The sequence below is a fragment of the Alosa pseudoharengus genome, unplaced genomic scaffold (genome assembly GCF_046254945.1).
Source record: "Alosa pseudoharengus isolate Yale_2024_CS ecotype anadromous, Long Island Sound unplaced genomic scaffold, YU_APseudo_1.1 YU_APseudo_1.1_scf_6, whole genome shotgun sequence".
NCBI classification, from domain to species: Eukaryota; Metazoa; Chordata; class Actinopteri; order Clupeiformes; family Clupeidae; genus Alosa; species Alosa pseudoharengus.
This window is the reverse complement of record NW_027468848.1, coordinates 32,242,486-32,255,746: the sequence shown is the minus strand read 5'-3', so window position 1 is coordinate 32,255,746 and position 13,261 is coordinate 32,242,486. Positions and strand designations below refer to the sequence as shown.

Below are 13,261 nucleotides of genomic sequence, written 5' to 3'. Positions count from 1 at the left end.
ATTTCCATCACAGTGTGACACTATTAACTTGACGTCTGATACGGTCAGCATTTTTCTGGGCTTCTGGAACATCAAGAAACTTCTCCAAAGTTTTTCCTGATGCGGGTGACTGACATGGCACATCAGGATGCTTGCACCTGAATGCAGTACTACTTTTAAACACTAGAGGGAGGGTTATGCATATCTAATTCCACAGGGATCACCTATGGCTCACATTTCCATATGAGGTTTTCAATTTTGTATTTTAATCTGCATAAGTAGCCCCTCATATACATTTCAACTGTATGATTTGCCTGTTCCCCTTTGCCTGACCTGGTCCATGTGTATGTTGCTCTAATAAGTCCCACCTCTCCATCCACATCGTATGGCACCGCCGGGAAATAGGAATTCTAGGATCGACATCTGCATAAATCCAGTCATGAATTCATGGATCACAGGGGCCCTACACCTCATAGCCCCTGTCCACCTACGCTCCCATACTCTGAAAACTCCACTTTGACACACTGATGATTTAAAGATGAAGTTATGCATCAACTCACAAGGAAGGAAAACTCTCTCTTTAACCTTATACACCAAATGGGTAGCAAAATGTCAGGAAATTTGACATGAACTGTTTCCATTTCCTTGGGGAGAAAAGCATGCATAACTAACTCTGTACTTCCCATACATGTATCGCATTGCTAATTGGAGTGATTAGGATGACGAGGCGTCACCTCTGACACAAATGGGCAGTCCCTGAGCACTGTGGTGATTCTGGGCACGTATAAGTGACATGGGGTTAAGAGGGGAGAAAAAAGGGACAAAAAATGAGGAAGCTGCACATTAAAAGAGGAGGAGGAGGAGGAGGAAGGAGATCGATGGATGAAGGTCATCCCTACAGTCTCCTCCTCGGCGAGGCTCCCTCTGGGCTCGTGCATAAATCAGAGGCGATGAATCCTCGGACTGGGAAATGCCATGCCAGGCGCGGTGAGGAAGAGCACATCAGCAGCAGAATTAAAGATGGACGCACGCACGCATACACACACACGCCAGCCAGCACTGTAGGGGGGGACCATCACACTGGGCGTGGGCGTGGGCGTGAGCACGTGGTCTTGTGCTGCAGTGCCGTCACCTGCACGCTCACACAGAATGGCTGAGGTCACCTTATTTACAACAGCCGACAGCAGGAACTTCTATGATGTAAATATGAGATCATAATATTGACATTTATGAACTCATTAATCATGAAAAATGTTTTTATAAGCTTGGTTATGTTGTCCATAGTATTAAATAGCTATACTTTTTTACAATTACCATGACACTACAGTTCAATAAACAAGTGCCGTCTTGCAGAACAAGTGAACCTAGCCTATTCAGAGAGAGAGAGAGAGAGAGAGAGAGAGAGAGAAAGAAAGAAAGGGGGACAAAGAGAGAGATCACTTTTATTGGGACCTGAGACAATACAGAGATGCACTGTGAATTCTGGCCATGTTCCTCAATCTGTGGGAGGATTAATGAGCTTTGGTGGGATTCAGAGAAGAACCCTCAGACAGAGCAGGAGCTTATGATACAAATACAACCTTGGACTCATCACCTAAGGATCTGCACATAGTTATATTCAAGCAATTCATCACACAAGAACGACAACAGCGAGTATGTACAATTTACTTGAAGGATGGAGGCCATATTATTTGAAATGGCAGGCTTGATACTGTTGCATAAACACACAGATGGAATGGAATCACAACATAACACAAAAGAGTTTTGATTACTGGTGTTATTCTAAAACTGCATTATGAACTTGGTCCCTATGGTCATTTCAGTGTGGGGCAGTAACAAACAGGGAAAATGAGGAGTCAGCGAAAAACATGCACTGAACCTTGTGTTTGGGTTTGGCCTGTGTCTGATACCAACATGCAATATGCTTCAACTTTACTAGTGTTTTGTTACTGTTCAACTGTATCTCACAACTTAAATACATATTTTTAAAGGTAGTTAACCTTCTATTATGGCAAAATGTCTATGATGCATGCTGATGGTAGGCAAAACATTTAGTAGCTTCAAAGAAAGCAACTTGTAAAACAGCAAAAGGTGAGATCTGAGAGCACTTGATATTCTGATATTCAGTGGATATACTGTAAAATATGGTGCTTGAAATGCTGAAATACTATATATATACTATATATGTGTGTGTGTATGTATGTGTGTGTGTGTGTGTAAATTATATTTACTTCAAATTATAATACTTCAACCCAACACAGAAATCAAAACATCAACAAAGAAGCCAGGAAATTATAGAATATAGTTCAACACATCAATAGCCATAACCAAAGAGTGATAATAACAAAAGAAAATCAAACAGAAAATACCTGCCAAAGGTGTGCAAAAGAGGGCAGTGACCGGCGTGTGTTGGACAGGTAGAGGGACGGGCGCTCGCTGTTCCAATAAAAGCTGTCCAAGGAGCAGCTGCCACTCAACAAATCTGAGGCGTACTGGTCCCTATAACAAAACATCTGTGTTAGCTCACAGCCTAACCCAGCCTTGTGGACATTCTCACAGCGCTCAGTGTCGGGCAGAAATGTCAATTTTAATGTTTCTAACATGGCTGTAGACATCAGTGTTATTTCTTTGGTGAGGTGGGTAGAGGTGAAAAGTGATGAATTGTGTGATCGATTTCTGCCCTGAGCATTAGTAACATTTGGATAACTCTGGAATGGGTTGGACAGGTGTCCGCTGAAAAGTTGCAGCTCATTTTTCAAGAAATTCGAAGTCGAATGACTATAGCTAAACAGACGTGTGGTGTGTGGGTGAAGCTTTTGAAGTATTTTTTCGCTTTGCTTTGTTGGGAGCCGTTTGCTGAAACTCATCACACTAGCGAACGGACCAAACGTTTCAAGAATCCCAAAATAGTCCCTGTGTCCCTGACTCAGAAAAAACAAGAACCTGTCTCGCAACAAAAGTGATCAGTGTCTGTGTCTGATGACAGACTCTACTCATTGCTGGAAAGATATAAAGAGAAAAAACATCATGTTGGATATCAAAAGCAGCTGAGCCCACTCTCCTGCTCCTCAAAAAAAAAAAAAAAAAGAAAACTCTTCAAAGTCTCTCCAGGACCTTCATCCCCTCGTCTCATCCTCCTCCTCCTCCTGGCCCAGGGGTTGCAGACAGAAGGGGCCGCTATGGGGGACTCATGATGAATGGCGGCAGAGGGAGCGGTCACTCAGCGCCGACTGACTGCGTTCCCCAAGCGTCCGCCGGCTCGTTAGTCAAGCCAGAGTCTCGCTAATCGATGGTGACCCTAAAGAGTGGCTCCCTTGGGAGGCCTGCCCAGTCATGCGGTCACTAAAGCAGCACAGCTGACCACTGCTGTCAGCCAAGGTCTGTCCAAACAACTCAACATCGCCCACCCCCACCCCATCCCATCCCAAACATGTTTATAATGTTAATTTATGTGTACTCAAGCCCTACATGCACATATATATATATATATATATATATATATATATATATAAAGAACTGTTATGTGAACACAGTTTAATGTCTGCTGGAAAGATGTACAAATTGTGCTACACTCTGAAATATCATAGACACACTTCACTGTCCATAGACATAATAATGACAAACTGTATATACATATGCCAGAACAAAAGTTACGGATTTCAAATATTTAGATTTATAACATCTTATCATTTGTGTGCTACCATATACACTCAGTCACTGGCACACAACTTTACAATAAAGCAATTGAGCAAAATATATAACACACTACACTAGATACTGGACTTACTCAACTTGCTAGTCAAGATTTGATAAACAAGTTATTACATGCTGGTCTGTTAGAGAGAGACAGAGGTTTGTGAGAGAGACAGAGGGTGGGGGAAGGGGCTGAGAGAGAGAGAGAGAGAGAGAGAGAGAGAGAGAGACTCGCCCTGCAGGGAATGTATCTGAGGTGGCAGTTACCGCGTGCAGCGCAAACACAAGGGGCACAGGCAGAGCCCTAATGAGAAGTGGCAGGGGGGAGAGCTAGGGTACGGGGGGGTGGGGTGGGGGTGGGGGGGGGGGGGGGGGGGGTCCTGGTCAGATCTAGGGGTTGAGCTCCAGTTAGGCGATCGGCCTCTGATAACAGCTCAGCTGTGAGAGCCCCAGAGCGACAGAAAGAGAGAGACAAAGAGAGAGAGAGAGAGATAGATCAGAATGAGAGAGATGTCACCCCACCCGTCATAACCAGAAGATACAAGCCCACCCCCACCCACCACCTCTGGTCTCTCACCACCACCTTCAGTTTCATCATCTCCATCTCTGACTCAAGTGTCTATGTATCGCTCGACTCTGTGTTACCGGAGCTGTGATCTTTTCCACAGTCAGCTTCTCTCTTTGGCTCTTTCTCGCCCCATCTCTCTCATGGTGAAGGCTGAGATTAAGCTATTTCAGGGAAGCATCTTCAGAGGAGGCCGAGTCAAATACATAGGAGATCTTAGATCAAACAGACTTTCACGAGCAAACAATCACAAACTATACACACATGGGCACACACACAGACACAAATACACACAGTGCAAACAAGGCAATATGCAAATCCATATTGAAGGTGTAGCACAAGCACACAAACACAAACACACACAATCATAATGTTTAAAAATAGAAAATGTTGCAGGACAAATACACCCACACAGACAGCAATAGCATGACCAAATATCAATTAGTTAGGTGGTCAAGCATCAATTTATGTCAGACTCTCTCTCTCTGTGTGTGTGTGTGTGGGGGGGCATTAGAAATGAGAGACACATGCGTAAATAATAAACACACCACACAGTCTCCAAAAGGATTTCTGATATCCCTTTGTAATTACAGTGCAAAGCTCATGGGGACGTGGCCAAGCATTTTCATCTCATCTCCCTGACCATGCATGTGTGTGTGTGTGTGAGTGTGTGTGTGTGTGTGTGTGTGTGTGTGTGTGTGTTGTGTGTCAAACTGGATGTACAGTATGTGCTAATAGCACTTGCATAATATACTGTACTTAGATGTGCAGCTAAATATTCAGGGGGGCTAAGAGGGGACTCTTATGACTGCTAGAGGACAAAGATCCAAATGACAGTACAGTGGTGGTGGTGGGGTGTGTGTGTGTGTGTGTGTACAGTGGTTAAAGTGGGATTTGGCAGTTGGGGGAACCCTAAAATTCAGTGTCGGTGTAATAGGGAAAAATGACTCACTGTCGGAACACATATTGAGTATCGTGGTGTAGCAATACTTTTTGGACAAGAATTGCTAGCTTCTTGGTCACCTCTGAACACGAAAAATGTACTCACCATTTAATTTAACAATATCATCACGCTATCTCGTTGGTATGAAAGAATATATTTATTATTAATTTATCTGAGGTGGCGAAACTGTTTTCCTCCCCGTTTCCCCCCCACTTTAACCCCTGTGTGTGTATGTATGTGTATCTGTGCATATTTGAGTGTGTGTGCAAATATATTTACCATATACTATACATACATAGGGGTATATGATGAGTGCATGTGTATGTGAGACAGTACAGGTGTGTGTATGCATGTGTTGAATGTGTGTGAACACTTATATGTATGTGTGTGTGTGTGTGTGTGTGTGTGCAGCAGATGTGTGTGAGTGTGTGTGTGTGTGAGAGAGAGAGACAGACTAGAGTGTATATATATGCCTGTATTTATTTATGCGCCTCTGTCTGTCTGTGTGTGAACCTGCGTGTAAGCAAGGGATTTTGAGCGGGGCAATGTCACGGCCTGGCATCCATCTCAAACTGACAGTGTTAGAGATAGCAGGGGAGGGGAGGGGGTTGGCTGAGGGGGAACAGATCCTGACGTGACACTTCCACCATCGCTGCAGATGACCAGAGGCGGCAGAAAATAGAAGCTCTGTTGTCTGTTGAGAGGGGGCTCGTAAATTCACAACACTCACTCGCGCTTTACCCAAGTAAAGAAACACACACACACACACACACACACACACACACACACACACACACACACACACACACACACACACACACATACTGTTCATACATAGCATTGTGGGCCGGTCTTCAAGGGCTTTCATCCTCTCAAGGCCCACACAGAGAGTTCAAGACCTTCTGTGACATGGTAGTGTTGCACTACTCGCAAGGGGAGGTGACCATACATATACGAGCCTAGTCTCAATGCCCAGGCATGAGAGGATGTTTTATGGTGCGTAAACAGAATTCTTGAACCCCTGAAATTCCACTTGTGTATCAGAGAGTAGCCACTGTGTTCTGAGCACAGATGACCTGAGCACAGATGACCTGAGTTTTTATTACAGGACCTGCCACTGACTGAGGAAGCCCAGGCTCCTCTTCACCAGCTCCAGCTTTAATGGGTGCTCTTTAGTTTCCTGCAGGTGAAAACAAGATGTGCACGCACACACACACACACACACACACACACACACACACACACACACACACACACCAATTCTGCTTCCTGTTTGCTACAGTACCTCAATTGAAATGCAAGTGAAATTCAAGAATTGAATTGGAATTTAAGAGCCAGTTTCAATTCAATTCTGGAATCAAGCCTGACACACACACACACACACACACACACACACACACACACACACACACACACACACACACACACCCTTCGGCAGAGCTTAAGAGGCTGGAGGCCGTCCCCCCACTCCCCTCCTCTCCTCACTGGTATAGCTCTAGATCCCCCTAGTGGTTGGCATAATGTACCTGCTACCACCAATGGGTTCAAAGCGTACAGGAGCTAAATAAAGGCTCTGCGGGGTTCAGCTGCAGGTTGAGCTGCCATTCACACAACAGAGGAAAGGTTAGCGAGAGTTATCTGGAGCAATTGTCTCCAGCCATATGCTACTGCCCCACCACTACTGTAGACTAGGCAAGCAACGGATCACTTGATTTAATAATATATCATGTCTGCAATACTCATCTATATATTATAACGTACCATCTAAGCTATTTGCAGGTTTTTTTTTATTTATTTATTTTGTGACAGCTACTGTAGTTTAAATTTGGACCAAAATATCACTTTCATGTGTCACTGATACATATACAGTATCTCTTTATTTTCCCCTCCTACAACAAAGACCTAGATCTTTAACACCTAGTCGCAGGGTTTGATACACGCCCAGTAATCAGACTGGAATGTCACCGTCGCAGACTTGAGTCCTCGAGTTCCTCGAGACCCCAAGGATGCTGTGTCTTTGAATGCAAAGGAAGCAGCTTCACATCAGTGAGAGATGGCATGCCAAAGCTGTCAGCCAACATAAGCCCCCTGTCTCACAAAGACAAATGGCTTCCTGTTCACCAGGAGGGCAGGTAGCATTCACAAGCTCACGTCTTTTTCTCTTCTATTTCCATCCCATCAGCATCGCACCATCAATAGATAAGATGTGTACTACACGCCATTGCTGAAAAGAAGGGTAAAAAAGACTTGGCGATGTAACAATACGAGAGCCTCATTTAGGAGTTTTGTTTTACGATGGCTGTGACATTAAAGGTTTGCCAAAGCCAGTAAAAAGGGGGGAGTGAGTGAGGCAACGTGGGGGAGGAGAGGAGAGGAGGAAGAGGAAGAGGAAAAGATCAGAGCTGGCCAGAGCCAGAGCCAGGCCCTCCTGTGCTGCGGAAATGGGGCACGGCACCCTCTGCCTGCCGAGGTCAAATATTTGTCCTTGATTATGGATATAGAGAGGCAGGCAACCTGCTGAGAAAGCCAAACATCACTGGGCAACACACTGCAATTCAGCAATGTGTGTGTGTGTGTGTGTGTGTGTGTGTGTGTGTGTGTGTGTGTGTGTGTGTGTGTGTGTGTGTGTGTGTGAGTGAGAAGAGAGAGAGAGAAAAAAACTGGAGGGTGTATTTGTGCAAGCCAAAATAATGAATACAGAGGCCAGCTCCAGCTTGACTCCCACTATGCCATTTTACCTCAGTAATGTAGTCTTCTATTTTTAGAGAACAGTCTTGTACGATAAAGTACACCCTGCCCTCTGTTTTTAGAGGACAAGAATGTAAGAATAGAGCACAACCCTTTGTTTACAGAACCTTTCACACGCCTGAAAAGAAGACGCGACCCCTCAACAAACAGTGCACTCCTTGGAGACATCCATCACAACATAATTACCTCACGTGCTTTTAATAGACCAGGACTGGCAGCAGTTATTCTAGAAGCCAGCCCCCTCAAATGGGTGTTTGTGAATTTAATGGCCACCATGCGTTAACATGGCATCCTTTGGCACCCTATTGTCTCTGTTTCAGGGCCATGCGCGGTACAGTAGCATGACGCAACATCCAGCTGCGCAGCCCATCCCTGCCCCTGCTGGGGTACGTTCAGGAAGTGAGGCCATCGTCTGTGCGAAGACAGGCGGAGTCGGTGCCTTTCGCTCGCTTCCCACCTCCTGCTCCATCTGGTCGGGGCTAATTAACACTTCTGCATGATCAGAATGCAGCGCAGGGAGAGAGAGAGAGAGATAGAGAGAGAGAGAGAGAGAGAGAGAGAAGGAGATGGAGAGAGGGAGGGAGATGAAGAGAGTGATAGAGAGAAGAGAGAGAGAGTGAGAGAGAGAGAGAGGGAGATGGAGGGAGATGGAGAGAGAGAGAGAGGAGGAGAGTAGAGGGATGGAGAAAGAGAGAGGGATGGAAGAGGGAGAGGAGGCTGGGGATAGCGTGGACGAGTCAAACATAATCACCGTAATTGATGTCATTGTTGATATTAATGCAATTTCTGCTGTCCATTACAGCCAACGCAGGAGTCTCACCTATCGAGCCTTAATGATGTTTTAATTATTGTGGGTCGGCGCACTACGTGTCGCCAGGCCGCCTGCGACAGCCATCGAGTTGAAATTACAGCGGAGACGCCACGTGGGTGTGACAAAGCACGGAGAGGACAGAGGGAAGAGAGAGGACACCAAGAAGACAGGAGGATGGGCAGTAAAAAAGCAGGACACAATATAATGACGTAGGAGAGACAGGGGGAGAGAACGAGAGAGAGAGAGAGAGAGAGAGAGAGGGAGGCAGTGAGAGAGAGGGATGTTGGGAGGTAAAAAGACAGAGAGAGGGGAGAGGTGATCCAATAGTTCTCCGGGGGGTGATTGCCTTTGCGTTGTAATCCTCTCTTTATCTTTTAAACACATCCAACCAAATGCCTCGTGACATGGCTATTAAAAAATGACTGATAAAGTGCACTGACAACATTTCTGTCTGGAACGCAGCAAGATGCAAAGCTTGCGGCGTCTGCGCCTCCCAACAACGGTTACACAACCCACCGCCAGATGTGCGCACTGGAGATATACGTGGGGTGAATGTCCTCACAAGGTGACACGTACGTACTAATGAAGAGAAGGCTGGTGGATAGACACACACACACACACACACACACACACACATTATAGATGTACTGTATGTTCAGGGTTGGTGGTGGTGTCTTTAATCAGCTGCAGTGCGTCCAATGCCCAAGCCAGTGTTTAAGCACTGTAATTTTATACAGGGGTCATGTGTCATGGTACATCTTAGCCTGCTGCCACACAGCAACTGACAGAACTGACACCACCCTAAACACCACTACCACCACCACCATCATTCATTATCATCATCATCTGTAAAGCTTCTCAGTAGAAACTCAGCATTAGGGGAGTAGAGGTACACGTATTTGCACCGAACCGTTTAGGTAGTCAATACAGAAATGTACCGAATGTACCGAATGTAGTCTTTAACAGTAATCAACAGTAGGTTTTTTTGCTTGCGGGCCATGTTTCAAATTCAAGTTCCCACAAAAAACATATTAAGTAGCGGCCCATATGTCAGTTTAGTCAATTAAAGCAACACCAAAGAGTTTTTTGTACCTTAAAATAATGTTTCCAAAATCGTTTCAGTGGTTCATCAACTTGTAACAGGGTGAACGGCACTTCTGCATTCGCTTCGCAGCCCTCTATTGGCTATAACCGCACTATGTAAGTTTGCCAGATCGGGTAGCAGAGCAGGGTAGCATCATACTTTCATAAATCATGCAACATATTCTACCTTGTCTGTGGACATTGTTATTTGCAAAGCCGGTGCTGGATAAACAAATAGCGTGCGTGCGACAGAGGGAAAGTTATTTGGTGTTGCTTTAATGTCAAAAAACATTTGACATCTTTTCAAAATTCTATTTTCGTTAGCGGTACCTACAGGCTTACTGTACTGAAAATTAACTGAACCTTGACTTCAGAACCAAAGTGCAAACTGAACCATGATTTCTGTGTACTGATATACCCCTACTGAGCATGTAAGCCCAGGGCTCACAGGCTGGATGAAACATTACAGCCAAATGCAGAGAAAACTCCAGCACGTTCCTTGGCTGCTGATCATGAATGCCCATGTCTTAAGCCCTGTGTTAGAAAACACAACAGCTCTTATGTAACAGTCATAGCCATCGCCATAATCCAATGATGCCAGGGTTACACACACACACACACACACACACAGACACAGACACACACACACACGCAGACACACAGATACACACACACACACACACACACACACACACACAGTCCAGGAGTGACACAAACTAGTGGCTATGCCCTCTGGCTTTGGGAGGGGACGCGTAGTCCAGTTCCAGTGAAGTGTGTCCAATGCAGCTCCAGGGCCACAAAGCCTGGGTCCTTGGCCTCTGTGACAGGGCTGCATGGGTGAGCCATCACACACACACACACACACACACACACACACACACACACACACACACACCCACACACACACACACACTGTCCCTGGCTCTGTTTGTTTAACTGTTTACTCTCTTTGCACTCTTTCCCAAACAGAAACACACATTCAATCAGTCATTCATTCCTTTCTTTACACTGTCTTTTTTGTACTTTTCCACTGCCTGCCTCATCACACATATCCCTAACCAAGAGTCCTGTTTCTCTTCTCCTGCACTCGCACAACACAGCTTAGCTCCCATCATGCAAAGCAGCATGGCTACGCAGAGCTCTTGGCATGGCTCCGATGAGGCGCAAACGTCTCCGCTGTCGCCGGCGTTATCACATCCTACCACACCTCGCACGGAGCACCTTGGAGCACCAGGCGGCACAAGCACACCTGCCTAAATCAAGCTGTCAAACCCGAACAGCAGAAAGCTTGAGCTGATGCCACACGCCCCAAAATGACAGCCACAGATCAGCCACCGAGATAGGGGACAAAAATCGAGAGCGAACAACTCACAAGTTTTGCCAACAGCGACAAGCACAGAACTCCAATCTCCATTCAAACTCACTCCCCCACAAAGCCGATTCATTATTCAAAACGCCCATCAATATTACAGCACTAAACCGCCTAAAGGTTAGCTGCTGTAAACTCCGTCCCGATTTCGGCTGGAGCGGCCAACGACTTGTCGTCCTCGTCCCCCAAAATCGTCCATGACAGATATTGATGGCCTCTGGTAGGCTCACTTCGCCTCTCATAAATGTGAGTCTTCCTGCCCTTCCAGTTCCGGACACTGACGCTTTAATGTCTGCTGGGAGTCATTGATGGGACCGCGGAGAGGAGAGGAGAGGAGAGGAGGGGGGCGATCAGTCACATTGGGCTCCTCGGTCGCTGATCAAAGAGCTCACAGCAGGGCCCTCTCCGGGGGATGGGAGCCATAAATTGTGTCACGGGCGATTCGCTTCATTAGATTGAAGACATCATCATGGCTGAGCATTAGGCACGGGTGGCCCAGGTCGGGGAGCGTCTTTAAGACAGCTGACAGGCAAACACACAAGCTATTACACATAGAAATATGCACACACATACACACACACATATATTAATACATACACACACACACACACACACACACACACACACACACACACACACACATATATATATATGCATACATACACAAACACACACACATACCTGAGACATGTCTTTGAACACTTCTAGATCTATTTTTCTGGCTTGAACAGCCATTGTGAACAGTCATCAAAGTGATGACTGAAGAATGCAAACCAACTCATGACTACAAACCCACTGCCTTCCACAAAGAGATGAAAGCATTTTCTCTATTTCCTGAAATTAGAAAGAAAACTGGAGCCTTGAGTGTGTGTGTGTGTGTGTGCGTGCGTGCGTGCATGCGTGCGTGCATGTGAGAGAGAATGAGACGGAATTTAAATGAGCTTGATTTGACTCCAGTGACATGAAGATTCTCTGGGGCACAGCAGCCTGTCATTCACCCCCTCCACCCCCTACCACACACACACACATACACACACACACACACACACACACATCATTCCTCCCTGATGACAGGGATAAGTAAACAGTGATAGACGAGTTGGGGTGCCTGACGACACTGGGCCATAGATCTGCACGTCACAGTTTCGCAATCAATATGGAAACATTAATCTGTGGATGTGGTCTCATAACACACACTGGACTGGCTGATTAGAAAAAGAAATATGCCCCTCGCCAGCCTGGCAGCTCTCAATGCAAATCACGCGCCAGAAAAACTATTACAGTAATCTACTCCACACTCTCTACAGTCTCCCCTTCTATGGGCTGGTGGAGATGGATGCTATATAAGGATAGGTTCTGAAAATATCTTCAGATTGATCAATTATTTCACTCATACGTGCACTTTTTCTCAATGCATTGACACTAAAGCATGTGCACAGTATGGGTTTTAACAGTGTGGTACAGGGATTGATGAAGTGCTTGTCAAATGCTAACAATTTCACCCAGTAAGGTCAAGGGAACAGCAGTACGAAACACACCAAGTGGACACGCACGCACACACACGCACACGCACAAGCACACACACACACACACACACACACACACACACACACACACACACACACACACACACACACACACACACACACACACACACACACACACACACACACACACACACACACATACACATACACATACACATACACACGCGCGCACGTGCACACACGCACGCACACACGCACACACACACACACACACACACACACACACACACACACACACACACACACACACACACACACACACACACACACAAATACGCAAACAAATCATTTTTAGGCTGCCTGGTGTTCCCAAACACTAGCCCGCCATGTGCTTGCAATCCCGGAGAGCGTCCATCACTCACCCTGCCAAACGGGCAGAAGGATCCAGACCGTCTACCTGGCCCCTGCACGGACAGCATAATAAAACAGCCAGGCGTCTTAACTAGGTGAACAGACACACAACTACATAACAATTGCCAGCCCCACAGAGCATGAGGGGAAGCCTACACTTCACAACACACTA

The 13,261-nt window shown here is 46.0% G+C and overlaps 1 protein-coding gene across 2 annotated transcripts in view; it reads right to left on the bottom strand.

The window, feature by feature from the left end:
* The window catches only part of tjp2b (tight junction protein 2b (zona occludens 2)), an 86,105-nt gene that overhangs the window by 62,153 nt on the left and 10,691 nt on the right, over nucleotides 1–13,261 (bottom strand). The window contains exon 2 of one of the 2 annotated variants that reach the window (XM_076269500.1): nucleotides 2,349–2,478. The exons of the other annotated variant lie outside the window; for it this stretch is intronic. The gene's annotated coding sequence lies outside the window, so the exon portion shown is untranslated. The remainder of the gene's footprint in view (nucleotides 1–2,348; nucleotides 2,479–13,261) is intronic. 2 annotated transcript variants of the gene reach the window in all.